Source organism: Octopus sinensis, linkage group LG12 (genome assembly GCF_006345805.1).
Source record: "Octopus sinensis linkage group LG12, ASM634580v1, whole genome shotgun sequence".
In the NCBI taxonomy this organism is placed as follows: Eukaryota; Metazoa; Mollusca; class Cephalopoda; order Octopoda; family Octopodidae; genus Octopus; species Octopus sinensis.
Genome location: NC_043008.1, coordinates 79,627,010 through 79,640,226, shown reverse-complemented (window position 1 = coordinate 79,640,226; position 13,217 = coordinate 79,627,010). Strand labels below are relative to the sequence as shown.

Sequence of the window (13,217 nt, the reverse complement as noted above, 5' to 3'; positions counted from 1 at the left end):
CTAAAAGTTTTTGTTCGTCATGATGCTGACATAAGTTCCTTGTCTTTCCTGATGAGAAGACGGCATAAGTAAAAGTTTATTACACAAATTAGTGTGAAATAGTTAAATAATGATAATGATAATAATAATCAGCTACCCTTTATTCCTTCGGAATTAAGAATATGCAGTCTTCGAAACATATGTTGAGAATAAAGGAATTTTGTTAAATCGTCGTTCGACTCCATCCTTTCATTTAACTATAAAAAAACACAAATTTCCACACAAAAGCACGTGATTTCTACCCTTGGCATGTAGCTTCAACCGTGCTTTCTGACGTAAATTTGCTACCCGGGTATCGGTTAACCGAATTATCCATAATAGGATAATTCATTCAACTACTTAAACATATAATATATATATATAATATATATATATATATATATATATATATATATATATATATATGTATATATATATGTATATATATATATATATATATATATATATATATATATGATATATATATGTATATATATATATATATATATGTATATATATATGTATATATATATGTACATATATGTATATATATGTATATATATATATATGTATATTATATGTACATATATGTATATATATGTATATATATATATGTACATATATGTATATATGTAATATATTATATATGATGTATATATTTGTACATATATGTATATATATGTGTATATATATATATGTATATATATACATGTATGTATATATATATATGTATATATATATGTATATATGTATATATTGTTACGCCGCCACTCAGGCACAAGGCCTTCTGATTCCACCACGGGCCCTAAGTCGCGGCAATGATGCTCAGCAAGCCGGAAATCCACCACGGGAATGGGGAAAGGCGGCAAATGCCACCTACAGATATATAGAGGGAGACAAAGAAATGAAATTTAAAAGTGGTCACATATTTAAAGTAAATGCAGATATGAACTGCAAGACGCAGAATGTAATATACTGCATAACCTGCCCCACGTGCAAAGCGGATTACATAGGTGAAACTGGAAATTCTTTGTGCCAACGAGCCAGGATTCACTGACAACATGTCCGACAGGAAGAACTGCGCAAGATGCCACTGAGTAAGCACCTAGATACATGTGGAGAAGGAAAATTTAAGATCTTTCCCTTCTACAAATATCTAAAGAACGACACCTCCTTCAGGAGGAATATAGAAAAATATTTCATAACTAAGTTCTCCCCCAAATTGAATGGCTGAAAATATCTCTATAATAAGCTGTACCAGATGAAGGACCAAATTTGTTAAGTAAACTGTATTAAACACACACACACACACACACGCACACACACGCACGCACACACACACACACTTGCCTGTGTCCTAGAGGTGTAGTGAACACACTTTGGAACTGTTCATTTAGTATTTCACTTATCCTCGTGGGATTTCCTGTGAGGGAGCCATCTTTTTGGAAGAGAGGTCCTATCCTCTGGCGCACTGTGGCTGTCTCTTTGGTAAACTTAGAGAAAGCTTTAGAGTTTGATTTGATATTTTCTATTACCCAAGCTTCTTTATCTGGTCTCCTCTTTTCATGAAACTGATGCAGACTTTTCTCAATTTCCATTAGCATTCTCTCAAGGCGAGACTTCTCACCACTTTGGTGTGCTTGCACAGGCGATTCGCAATCCTCGTCTGTTGTCTCATAAGAACCTTCATATATATATATATATATATATTATATATATATATATATATATATTATATATAATATATATATATATATATATATATATATATATATATATATATATATATATATATATATATATATACATATATATATATATATATACATATATATATATATATATATATATTATATATATAGCTTATATACGAGGGGCGTTCAATAAGTAATGCCCCTGACCCACTTCCCATAGCAGTAGGAGCAACGAAACTTGGCACAGTATTAGTCTTTTTCTACATAGGAAGCACCCAGAGTTACGCATTTCTCACATCGTTTGATGCAGCTCTGAAGACCGTTTTTGTAGAAGACCCCAGCTTGGTCCTCCAACCACGACGTGACTTCAGAAATCAAGGCTGCAAAAACAACTTCATGACTGGGAAGAGGTTAAAATTAGAGGGTGCAAGGTCAGGAGAGTAGGGGGATGGGGGATGTGTTCATAGCCGCACGCCTGTGCTTCTGATCTGGCGACACGCGAGTTGTGAACCGGAGCATTGTCCTGCAAGAGGAGGATGCCTTTGCTGATCTTGCCCGGCTCTTGATTTTGATAGCTTCTCTTAATTTCCTCAAATGTGAAGCATAATAGGCTCCTGTAATTGTGGCACCCTTTGCCAGGAAATCTGTCATCAGTACTCCGTCCTGGTCCCAGAAGACTGTGAGCATGACCTTGCCAGCAGAGGGCTGCACCCTTGCCTTCTTTGGAGGAGGTGAGTCACGGTGTGTCCACTGCATTGACTGGGCTTTGGTCTCTGGATCATAGTGATGGACCCAGGTTTCATCCTGTGTAATCAGTCTTTTGAAAAATTTTGACTCATCTTCTTGGCACATCTCCAAATTCATTCTCGAGCAATCGACACGTTCTTGCTTCTGGAAAGATGTGAGCAACCTGGGAATCCATCTGGCAGACACCTTTTGCATATGCAAATGGTCATGAATGATAGTTTCCACAGACCCAGTACTAATCTTGACCTCATGGGCTATTTGGCGAATAGTTATGCGTCGATCTTCCAAAATGGCAGCCTCAACATGATGGACAGATGCCTCATCAATGGCAGAAGGGGGCGACCAGATCTGGGAGCTGTTTCCACAGAGTTCCGACCATGTTTGAATTCACGATGCCAGCGTTTTACAAGTTCATATGATGGGGCATCATCACCATAAGTTACTTTCATTTCATCAAAAGTCTCCCGTGGTGTGTGTTCTTTTAAATACAAAAACCGGATCATTGCTCGATACTCAACAGGCTCCATTTCACACTTGACTCAGTTCAAACACCCGTAAATCAGAAACCACAATTAGTTCAGAGCTGTAATTTGCCACTTAATCTATAAAGATATGAATAATTGTACATGCAAAATTTCAGCTAGATCAAATAACTGCAAGTGGGTCAGGAGCATTACTTATTGAACGCCCCTCGTATGTATGTATATATATATGTATGTGTGTGTGGTACATATTATATATATATATATATATATATATATATATATATATATATAGATATATATATATATATATATATATATATATATATATCTATATATATATATATATATATATATGTTTATATATGTATGTATAAGGGTGGAGGAACTCTTGAGAGTCAACAGCCATCCAATAAATGTCTTCAGGCTGAATCATGCGCGGGGACATAGAAATAATTGCTGTTGCTTAGTGAGTGGGATTGACTCAGTGCACAGCCTTTCCTCACTTTAAAAAAAATCTTCTTGCACAGGCATTGCACGATAACAACATTGATTAAGCTTTGTGCAATGGTCATACTCGATAACGAGGGGGTAGCCACCATGTATATATATATATAATTGCAGCATGGAAGGTGTTTGTAAGCCATTTAAGAAACACACAAAAGCCGTTCGATTCACTTCAACATTTAAGTTTAATTTGTCAAAATATTTTTGTCCCTAAAATCCATGACCTGTTCACTGACAAAAATCCGTGCTGCATCATGCTGCAATTGTTTCCGTTCCAGCACACGATTTCAGATCAAATCACTTGCTATGTGAGTACATCTCCCTATATATATATATATATATATATATATATATATATAGATATATATATATATATATATATATATATATATATAATATAATATATATATATTATATATATATATATATATATATATATATGTATGTATATTGTATATATATATGTATATATATATATATATAATATATATTATATATATATATATTATATGTATGTATATATGTATATATGTATGTATATTATATATATATATATATATATATATATATGTATATATACATATACATATATACATACATATATATAAAACTCAGGTTTATCTTGACTATCGAGTAATGTAACATATATCATTATAATATATATATATATATACTATATATATATATATATATATATATATATATATATATATATATATATACATCACCGTTTGAAGGATCATCTCCGTTCGCTTCCTGTATATTGCCTTCAGCCGTCCGTTAATCTCTCTCTACTTCTTTTTAAAAAAACCCGCTTCTCTAGCCATGTCTCTTTCCTAAGCCGCTGCCTACATCACCGACTCATCCTTAAAGGTTTCCGCCTCCCTTCCACCCTGCTCTCCACTCGGATTCTTCCATCTTACCCATACTCCGCACCACATCTTACCGCCTTATGCGGGCCACCATTCCCTCCAATCTCTCCAAACTACATGCCATCAACCGCCTTCTTCCTCCTGCTTTCTCCACCTTCTTCTCCTCTCTGCCGCCTCTCTATGCTCCAAACACGCTACGCTTCATTATCATTTGAATCAACTCTTCCATCAATTTCTTTCTGATACCAAACTTCGTAAACTCCAATCACTCTTCCATTCCACCCTACCCGACGCCAATACCCCAACTCCTCCACCACCCTTCTCCCTCCCGATAGGCTCCATCCACCCACACCTAACCCCACTGCCCCTCCCTACAACCCCTTTTCCCCTCCCGTTAGGCTCCATCCACCTACACCTAACCCTACTGCCCCCCCCCCCCCCACACACCTCCCCAACCCTCCCCCTCAGACCTCCACGAGACCTACCACCCCTCCTACTTCTATTCCACCCACCCCCTCTCCACTTCCGTCTGTTGTTACCATTCCCCCCGATCTTCCCCTCTCTGCGGCTGAACGCTCCGTCCTTGGTAGGGGTCTGCGTTTCATCCCCCTCACTCCATTCTGTAAGGAATTCCAGACGCGAGTTGATGTCCACAGCTTTGTGCGCCGTGTCCGGTTGGGTGCGCATTACCACGACTCGCCACCCACACCCAACGAAGAGGACTGCTTCACTGGCCTGGGCCGCCGACCATCCCCGTGGACGCCTGCCCCTGGCCAGATCCTAGCAGTGGATCTTTTCGCGGGCGCTTGTCAGCGTGCATTGGAGCGGTTCAACTTCTCCAGGCGCCAACGCCGCCTCAACATCTCCCCGGCTGAGCTCTTGGCTCTTCGTTCCCTCCAACGGCGCGCTGACATTATCATCAAACCGGCTGACAAGGGTGGAGCTGTAGTGGTGTGACGCGCGGACCTCTATAGGGCCGAGGCTTTCCGCCAACTCAATGACACCTCCTTCTATTCCCCCTCTGCCCTCTAACCCCACACGTAGCTACCAACAGACGGTATCCTCTACTGTCCAAGACCTCATCTCGTCCTCCCGTCTCCCCCGCACCGCATCCAACCTAATTGTGCGAACCCGACGTACCCCCACCATTTACTTCCTCCCCAAAATCCACAAACCCAACAACCCTGGCCGCCCCATCGTCTCCGCCTGTAACTGCCCCACGGAGCTCATCTCTAAATACCTCGACCGTGTCCTTGCCCCCCTAGTGGCATCTCTTCCCTCCCACATCCACGATACAACCATGCTCTCCGGCTTTTCAACTCTTTCTCCTTTCCTCCCGGCTCCTCCAAAATCCTTTTACTATGGACATCCAAAGCCTCTATACTGTTATCCCTCACCACGAAGGACTGCAGGCCCTTCGACACTTCTTGACCTCCGCTCTAACCCTGTACCTGACACCTCCACACTCATTCGTCTGGCCGAACTTGTCCTTACTCTGAACTGCTTCTCGTTCGCGGGCGAGTTCTACCATCAGGTCTCGGAGTGGCCATGGGAACGCGAATGGGCCCCAACTATGCGAACCTTCGTTGGCTATGTTGAGGCCCAAATATTCTCTAATTTCACTGGTCCCACTCCTGAACTATATGGTCTTTACATTGACGACATTATCGGTGCCACCTCACTCTCCCGCGAACATCTAGATTCCTTCCTCTTTTCGTCCAATCTTTCCATCCAGCCCTCCACTTCCACTTCCACTATCTCCAACACCTCTGTCTCCTTCCTCGACATTTCGGTTAGCATTCTTCACTCCACTCTTAACACCTCCATTCACTACAAACACACAGACTCACACTCATACCTCAACTTCTCTTCCTCCCACCCAGAACACACCAAGCTTTCCATCCCCTATTCCCAATTCCTCCGTCTACGTAGGCTCTGTAGTGACGACCATGACTTTGAGACTCGTCTCAACGTATGGCTCACCACTTCACCCTACGTGGATACCCCTCACCACTATCCACACCGCCCTTGCCAGAGCACGGTCCGTGGACCGTGTATCTGCTCTCTCTCCCCGAACCCGCCCTGTAGTCTCCCGCCTCCCTTTTCCCCTCACTTACCACCACACGACCCTACGTCTCCAACGCACCATTCTTCGAGCTTTCCGTCATCTCCAGTCCGACCCGTCCACTTCACACCTCTTCCCTAACCGACCCCTCCCCTCTTTCAAACGAGCCCACAACCTTCGAGACCTTTTGGTCCATAGCTCCTTCCCTGACCCTACCTCCCAACCCGGCTCGTTCCCCTGCTCCCGCCCACGTTGCCGCACTTGCCCTTACCTCTCCAAACACCACCCGCCTCACTAGCACCCACCATCGACCCTATCCCATCATCCACTCCTTCACCTGCACCTCCAGCAATATTATCTATTGCATCTCTTGCTTCTCTGCAATTCCTTGTACATCGGACAAACGGGACGCCGCTTGGCTGACCGGTTCGCGGAACACCTTCGTGACATCCAACTTGCGAACGACACACCGGTCTCACGCCATTTCCACTCCACCGGTCACTCCTTGCAACACCTATCTGTGTTCGGTTTGTCCTTACACAGAGGCCATCCGGATTCCCGTTTGCGCCGTGAACAGGAATTAATCTTCTCTCTTCGCTCTATACGCCATTTGGTCCAACTCTCCCCCCTCCTCCCCCTCCTCATCTAACCCCCCTCTCCCCCCCCCTCACCTATCCTTTCCCCCGACCATACTTTCAGTCCTTCATCCTTTCACCCCTACTCCCCTTCCCTTCTTCCCCTTTTTTCCCCTTTCTCCCTCCCTCTTCCCCTTCCCTCTGCTCCCTCACTCCTTCCCTCTTCCTCCTTCACCCCTCCTCCCCCTCCTCTCCTCTTCCCCCTCTCTTCCCTCCCTTCTCTCCCCCTCTTCTCCTCACTACACCACATGACTTTACACATCACATCACATATGATGTGCCATACTAATACACACACCAACTAATACATACTAATACGTACTAATACATACTAGTACATACTAATACATACACCAACCCTATACATACACACGTCCAGACCCCGCATACGCACTTATACTCTCTCATACACACACAACACACACTTATACACACTTATACATAAGTACTAATACATACTAATACGTACTAATACATACTAATACATACTAATACATACACCAACCCCATACATACGCACGTCCAGACCAATCCTACGCACTAATACTCTCTCATACACACACACACACACACACACCCTTATACATACTAATACATACACCAACCCTATACATACACACATCCAGACCCCTCCTACGCACTATTAGCTGGTCCCTCACCCTTTTATCAACCCATTATCTCCCCTTATTTCGCTCTCGCGTCTCATGTTTGATCTTTGACCTCTGGCCGAAATCAGATCGCCATGTTGATTCGTTATCTACTGCACGCATTTTTTTCTCTCCTTCTTTCTGTGTGTTTTCCTCTCTCTGTGTATCTTTCTGTTGAAGAGCGTAGGCTCGAAACGTTAAAGACTTGTTTTATTTATATTTCCTGAGCGCCATACTAATACAATTGTTCGTTTGTTTTCCACCTGCCTTCGTCTTTTGTTTACTTTCATAAAGCTTCCCGTTATATATATATATATATAGGGAGATGTACTCACATAGCAAGTGATTTGATCTGAAATATATATATTAACTTCCCAGTCACCAGGGTCTCACAGCAGGAAGCACTACCTCTTTCTTTCATTGACCCAGTAGCTCATTCATCATCACTGTTAACATCATCTCCTCTGCCTACTACTACAGTACTACTACTGCTATCAATCCCAAAATATCTTTGTCTACAGCTATCTCATGGAATTCACCTCCTCAATCATCACTGTCAACATCTCTTCTGCCTACTATTACTACTACCATTCCATCTACCTCAAGGAATCTACCCCCTACTAGTAGTTCAAGAACTCTACCTCCCACAGGTCACAAAGGGCACTGAAACCTCAACAAACTATCATCTACACCTCTCACAACTCACACACGCACCTACACACCCACTTGAAACCCCATCATTTGCTGTTATTCTCTTCACTACAGATTATGCACTGATAGACATTGCAAATTCACCCATTTACCTGGGACAAAACACTCTATCCCCACAAACTACAACAGCCACTACCATAATACATACTCTATTACAACACTACCACAACCACCAATATCTCAAATAAGGAATCCCCAAATCTGCCGCTATTCCCAGTGAGACAGATTGTGTTTGCACAAGGATTGTCCTTTACCCATCTCCCGGGGACTCGTCGGACAAATGATAATAGAAATAAAAACAAAAAAACCTATGACTCATAAAAATAACCGCAACCACAGTCACCTACAGTTCTCTAGACAGGAAACTTCTTCCTCTTTTTTAGCTATTATGAATCTAGCAAAAAAACTGGAAAAAACCATCCGAGCTATCACCCAGCACCATCCACCACTATCACACCACTGCACATGCCATTAAAAAGCAAGCAAATAAACAAAACACCAAAATAATTAAAACCATCCACTCTCACCTCAACATTTTTGCTTAACGCCCAAGGCATCAGCCCTTCCACCAATACTCAAAAATGGAAGATAAAATTCCTGGAGGGCTGGGTTGATGCCCATCCAAACCACTTCCCTTTCTTCGTCCTCACTGAAACCCATCTCAGTAACCTCCACTTGGAAGCCAAGGTGAAAGTGAAAAATTTCAAAGCCATTCCTACTGATCGTGCTGGCAGGTCTCTGCAGAATAGTCTTAATGGTAAAAATTTCAATTCCTTGGATGACGTAAAAAGATACCTTGATGAATTCTTTGCCATGAAACCACCTCAATTCTGGGAAGAGGGTATTTTCAAGTTAAAGGAAAGATAGAGACACATTGTGCAACAAAATGGTTCATATATGGTTGATTAAAAATGTAATGGCAAGTATTTATTGACCTTTTTCTTTCCTTTAAAAATCGGCACGAACTTTCCGGACAACCCAATATATATGTATATATGGAGGCTGCACCAGGCTCCAATCTGATCTGTCAAAGTTTCTACAGCTGGATGCCCTTACTAATGCCAACCACTCTGTGAGTGTAGTGGGTGCTTTTTATGTGTCACCAGCACAGGGATCACAACTACAATTTCCATTTGATTTTCATTTTGATATTGATGTACTGGACTCAATAGGTCTCCTCAAGCACAGCAGGTCGCCCTATCGTCCAAGTTACTTTGAATGGGCTGGGGCTGGTTATGCGGAACTTGTGTAGGATACAGCCGTGAACTCACTTTATTTGCCGGGTCTTCACAGTCACAGCATATCTCCAGAGGTCTCGGTCTTTCGTCATTGCCTCTATGAGGCCCAACATTCAAAGATCATGCTTCATTACCTCATCCCATGTCATCCTGGGTCTCCCTCTATCCTGGATTCCTTCTACATACATATACATCATCATCATCATCATCGTTTAACGTCTATTTTCCGCGCTAGCACGTGTTGGACGGTTCGACCGGGGTCTGGGAAGCCAGGGCTGCACCAGGCTCCAGTCTGATCTGGCAGTGTTTCTACAGCTGGATGCCCTTCCTAATGCCAACCACTCCGCGAGTGTAGTGGGTGCTTTTTACGTGCCACCTGCACAGGTGCCAGGGGGGTCTGGCATCGGCCACGATCAGTCGGTGCTTTTAACGTGCCACCGGCACGGAAGCCAGCCAAGGCGGAGCTGGCATTGGCCACGTTCGGATGGTGCTTTTTATGTGCCACCAGCACAGGTATCACAACTACTATTTCCATTGATATTTGTTTCGATGTTTGTGTACATGCACTTGACTCAACAGGTCTCCTCAAGCACAGCGAGACGTTCCGGGATCTAAGGTACTTTGAATGGGCAGGGCCTATGCGGAACTGGAGCCGGAAGCAGCCCGGGTCTTTGTAGTCACAACACATCTCCAGAGATCTCGGTCCTTCGCCATTGCCTCAGTGAGGCCCAATGCTCTGAGGTCATGCTTGACTACCTCATCCCATGTCTTCCTGGGTCTACCCCTCCCCCTGATTCCTTCAACTGTTTGGGAGCGGCACTTCTTCACACATCTCTCCTCATCCATCCGCAGTACATGACCATACCATCGCAAGCGTCGCTCTTGCACACCACATCTGATGCTTCTTATATCTAGCATTTCTCTCAGGGCGCTTACACTCTGTCGTGCATTCACACTGACATTACACATCCAGTGGATCATGCTAGTTTCATTTCTTTCAAGTCTACGTATGTCCTCTGCAGTCACGGCCCATGTTTCACTGCCGTGAAGCATGGCAGTTCGCACACATGCATCATACAATCTACCTTTCACTCTGAGTGAGAGACCCTTTGTCGCCAGTAGGGGTAGGAGCTTTCTAAACTTTGCCCAGGCTATTCGTATTCTAGTGGTGACACTCTCTGAGCATCCACCTCCACTACTAACTTGGTCACCCAGGTAGCAGAAACTATCAACTACTTCTAGTTTCTCCCCCTGGAGTGTGATGGAATCTGTTTTCTGAGTATTTGTGGTGTCTATTGTCCCTGTGCATCTGCCGCACATGAAAGCTATCTTATCAGTTAATTTTCCTTTGGTGTTGCTGCACCTCTTATGCGTCCATAGCTTACACTGGGTACATCTTATGGAGTTTCTACCTACACCTTTCCTACAGATTGAGCAGGGCCACCTGCCTGATGGGGTGTGTGCTGAGTTCGCCTTTCTGCTTACTATAACTTTAGTCTTTGCTACATTTACTCTAAGGCCCTTTGATTCTAACCCTTGTTTCCACACCCGAAATTTCTTTTCTAGTTCCGGTAGTGATTCTGCTATGAGAGCCAGGTCATCAGCATAAAGGAGCTCCCAGGGGCAACCTGTTTTTAATTCTTCTGTTATTGCCTGGAGGACTATGATGAATAAAAGGGGACTGAGGGCTGAGCCTTGGTGTACACCTACTTCTACCCGGAATTCTTCACTATATTCGTTGCCAATCCTAATCTTGCTGATAGCCTCTCTGTATAGAGCCTGTACAGCCCTTATTAGCCATTCGTCAATCTCCAGTTTCCGCATCGACCACCAGATAAGGGATCAGGGAACCCTGTCAAAGGCTTTCTCCAAGTCCACAAAAGCTATGTAGAGGGGTCTATCTTTAGCTAGGTACTTCTCCTGCAGTTGTTGGACCAGGAATATAGCATCAGTGGTGCTTCTACCCGGCACAAAACCGAATTGCATCTCATCTAAGCAAATTCTCTCCCTAATGAGATGGGTTATGACCCTCTCTGTGACCTTCATCACCTGATCCAACAGTTTAATACCCCTGTAGTTATTTCTATCTAGAGCATCACCCTTACCCTCGTAGCAGTTGACTATGGTGCTGCTATGCCAGTCATTGGGTATGACTCCATTATGAACTACCTGGTTTACAATGTGGGTGACTAGACCATAGCCCACATAACCAGCTGTCTATTTGGATAGCTGGTCCCTCTACTGGGTCAACATTTGGCAGGCTCTCCTCCTCCCATTCATTCTCATATATATTATTTATATGCATATATATATATATATATATATATATATGTCATTTGAAATCGAAATCAAACTTGGTGACTGGCATCTGTTGCTAGTACCCTACGACTGAGATCGTTGCCAGTGCAACAAGCTGGCCTTCGTGCCGATGGCATGTTAAAAACGCCATTTGAGTGTGATCGTTACCTGTGTCGCCTTACAGGCACTTGTCCTGGGGGCACATGAAAAAAACATTCGAGTGAGGTTGTTGCTAGTGCTGCTGGACTGGCTCCTGTGCAGGTGGCACATAAAAAGCACCATTTGAGCATGGCTGTTGCCAGTACCACCTAACTGGCCCTCATGCCGGTGGCATGTAAAAGTACTGACTACACTCTCGGAGTGGTAGGCATTAAGAAGGGCATCGAGCTGTAGAAACTCTGCCAGATCAGATTGGAGTCTGGTTTGCCAGACCTCAGTCAAATCATCCAACTCATGCTAGCATGGAAAGTGGATGTTAAACGATGATGATGATGATGATGATGATAATGATATGTATTTATATGTATATGTATATATATGTATATATATATATATATATATATATATATATGTGTGTGTGTGTGTGTGTGTGTGTGTGTGTGTGTGTGTATTTATATGTATATGTATATATATATATATAAATATATGTATTTATATGTATATATATATATATGTGTGTGTGTGTATATGTATGTGTATATATATGTGTATGTGTATGTATATATATATCTGTATACATATATATATATATATATATATATATATATATATATATATATATATATATATATATATATATATATATATATATAATATATATATATATATATAATATATATATATAGTAGTAGTAACAGAAAAGAGGAATTTTGATTATCCCCACGTGGTGAGTTGTAATGTATATAAGAAATTAAAAAAGGAAAATACGCACACTTACATAGTTTTGATATAATTTTTAATATATTGACCGGTTTCACTATTGCTATTCATGATATGTTTTACTTATTTGAATATATATTTTTTCTTAAGAAGAAATTTGGTCCATATTGTGTGTGATGAAATTCACGAGTGAATGACTTCCCAAGGAAATAAATAAAGGGAGGTAATTGGTTGTCATTACTATTGTTATTGTTGTGGGTAAGGGAGATAACTGTTCCGCTTTCGGTAATGGGTGGGGATTATATATGTGTACAGACAGAGACAAGTTTTAAAAACCTTGTTTAGTAGGGGATTTATTTACAGTGATGTAATCGTGAATTGAAATATGTAAAAAGATAAAAGTTGGTTATGCATGCATATTAAG

At 42.1% G+C, this 13,217-nt stretch overlaps 1 long non-coding RNA gene across 1 annotated transcript in view; it reads right to left on the bottom strand.

Moving 5' to 3' along the window:
- The window catches only part of LOC118765686, a 23,965-nt gene extending 12,675 nt beyond the window's left edge, over positions 1-11,290 (bottom strand). The window contains exon 1 of the long non-coding RNA XR_005001554.1: positions 11,245-11,290. This is a non-coding gene — a long non-coding RNA (uncharacterized LOC118765686). The remainder of the gene's footprint in view (positions 1-11,244) is intronic.
- Positions 11,291-13,217: the final 1,927 nt, after the last annotated feature.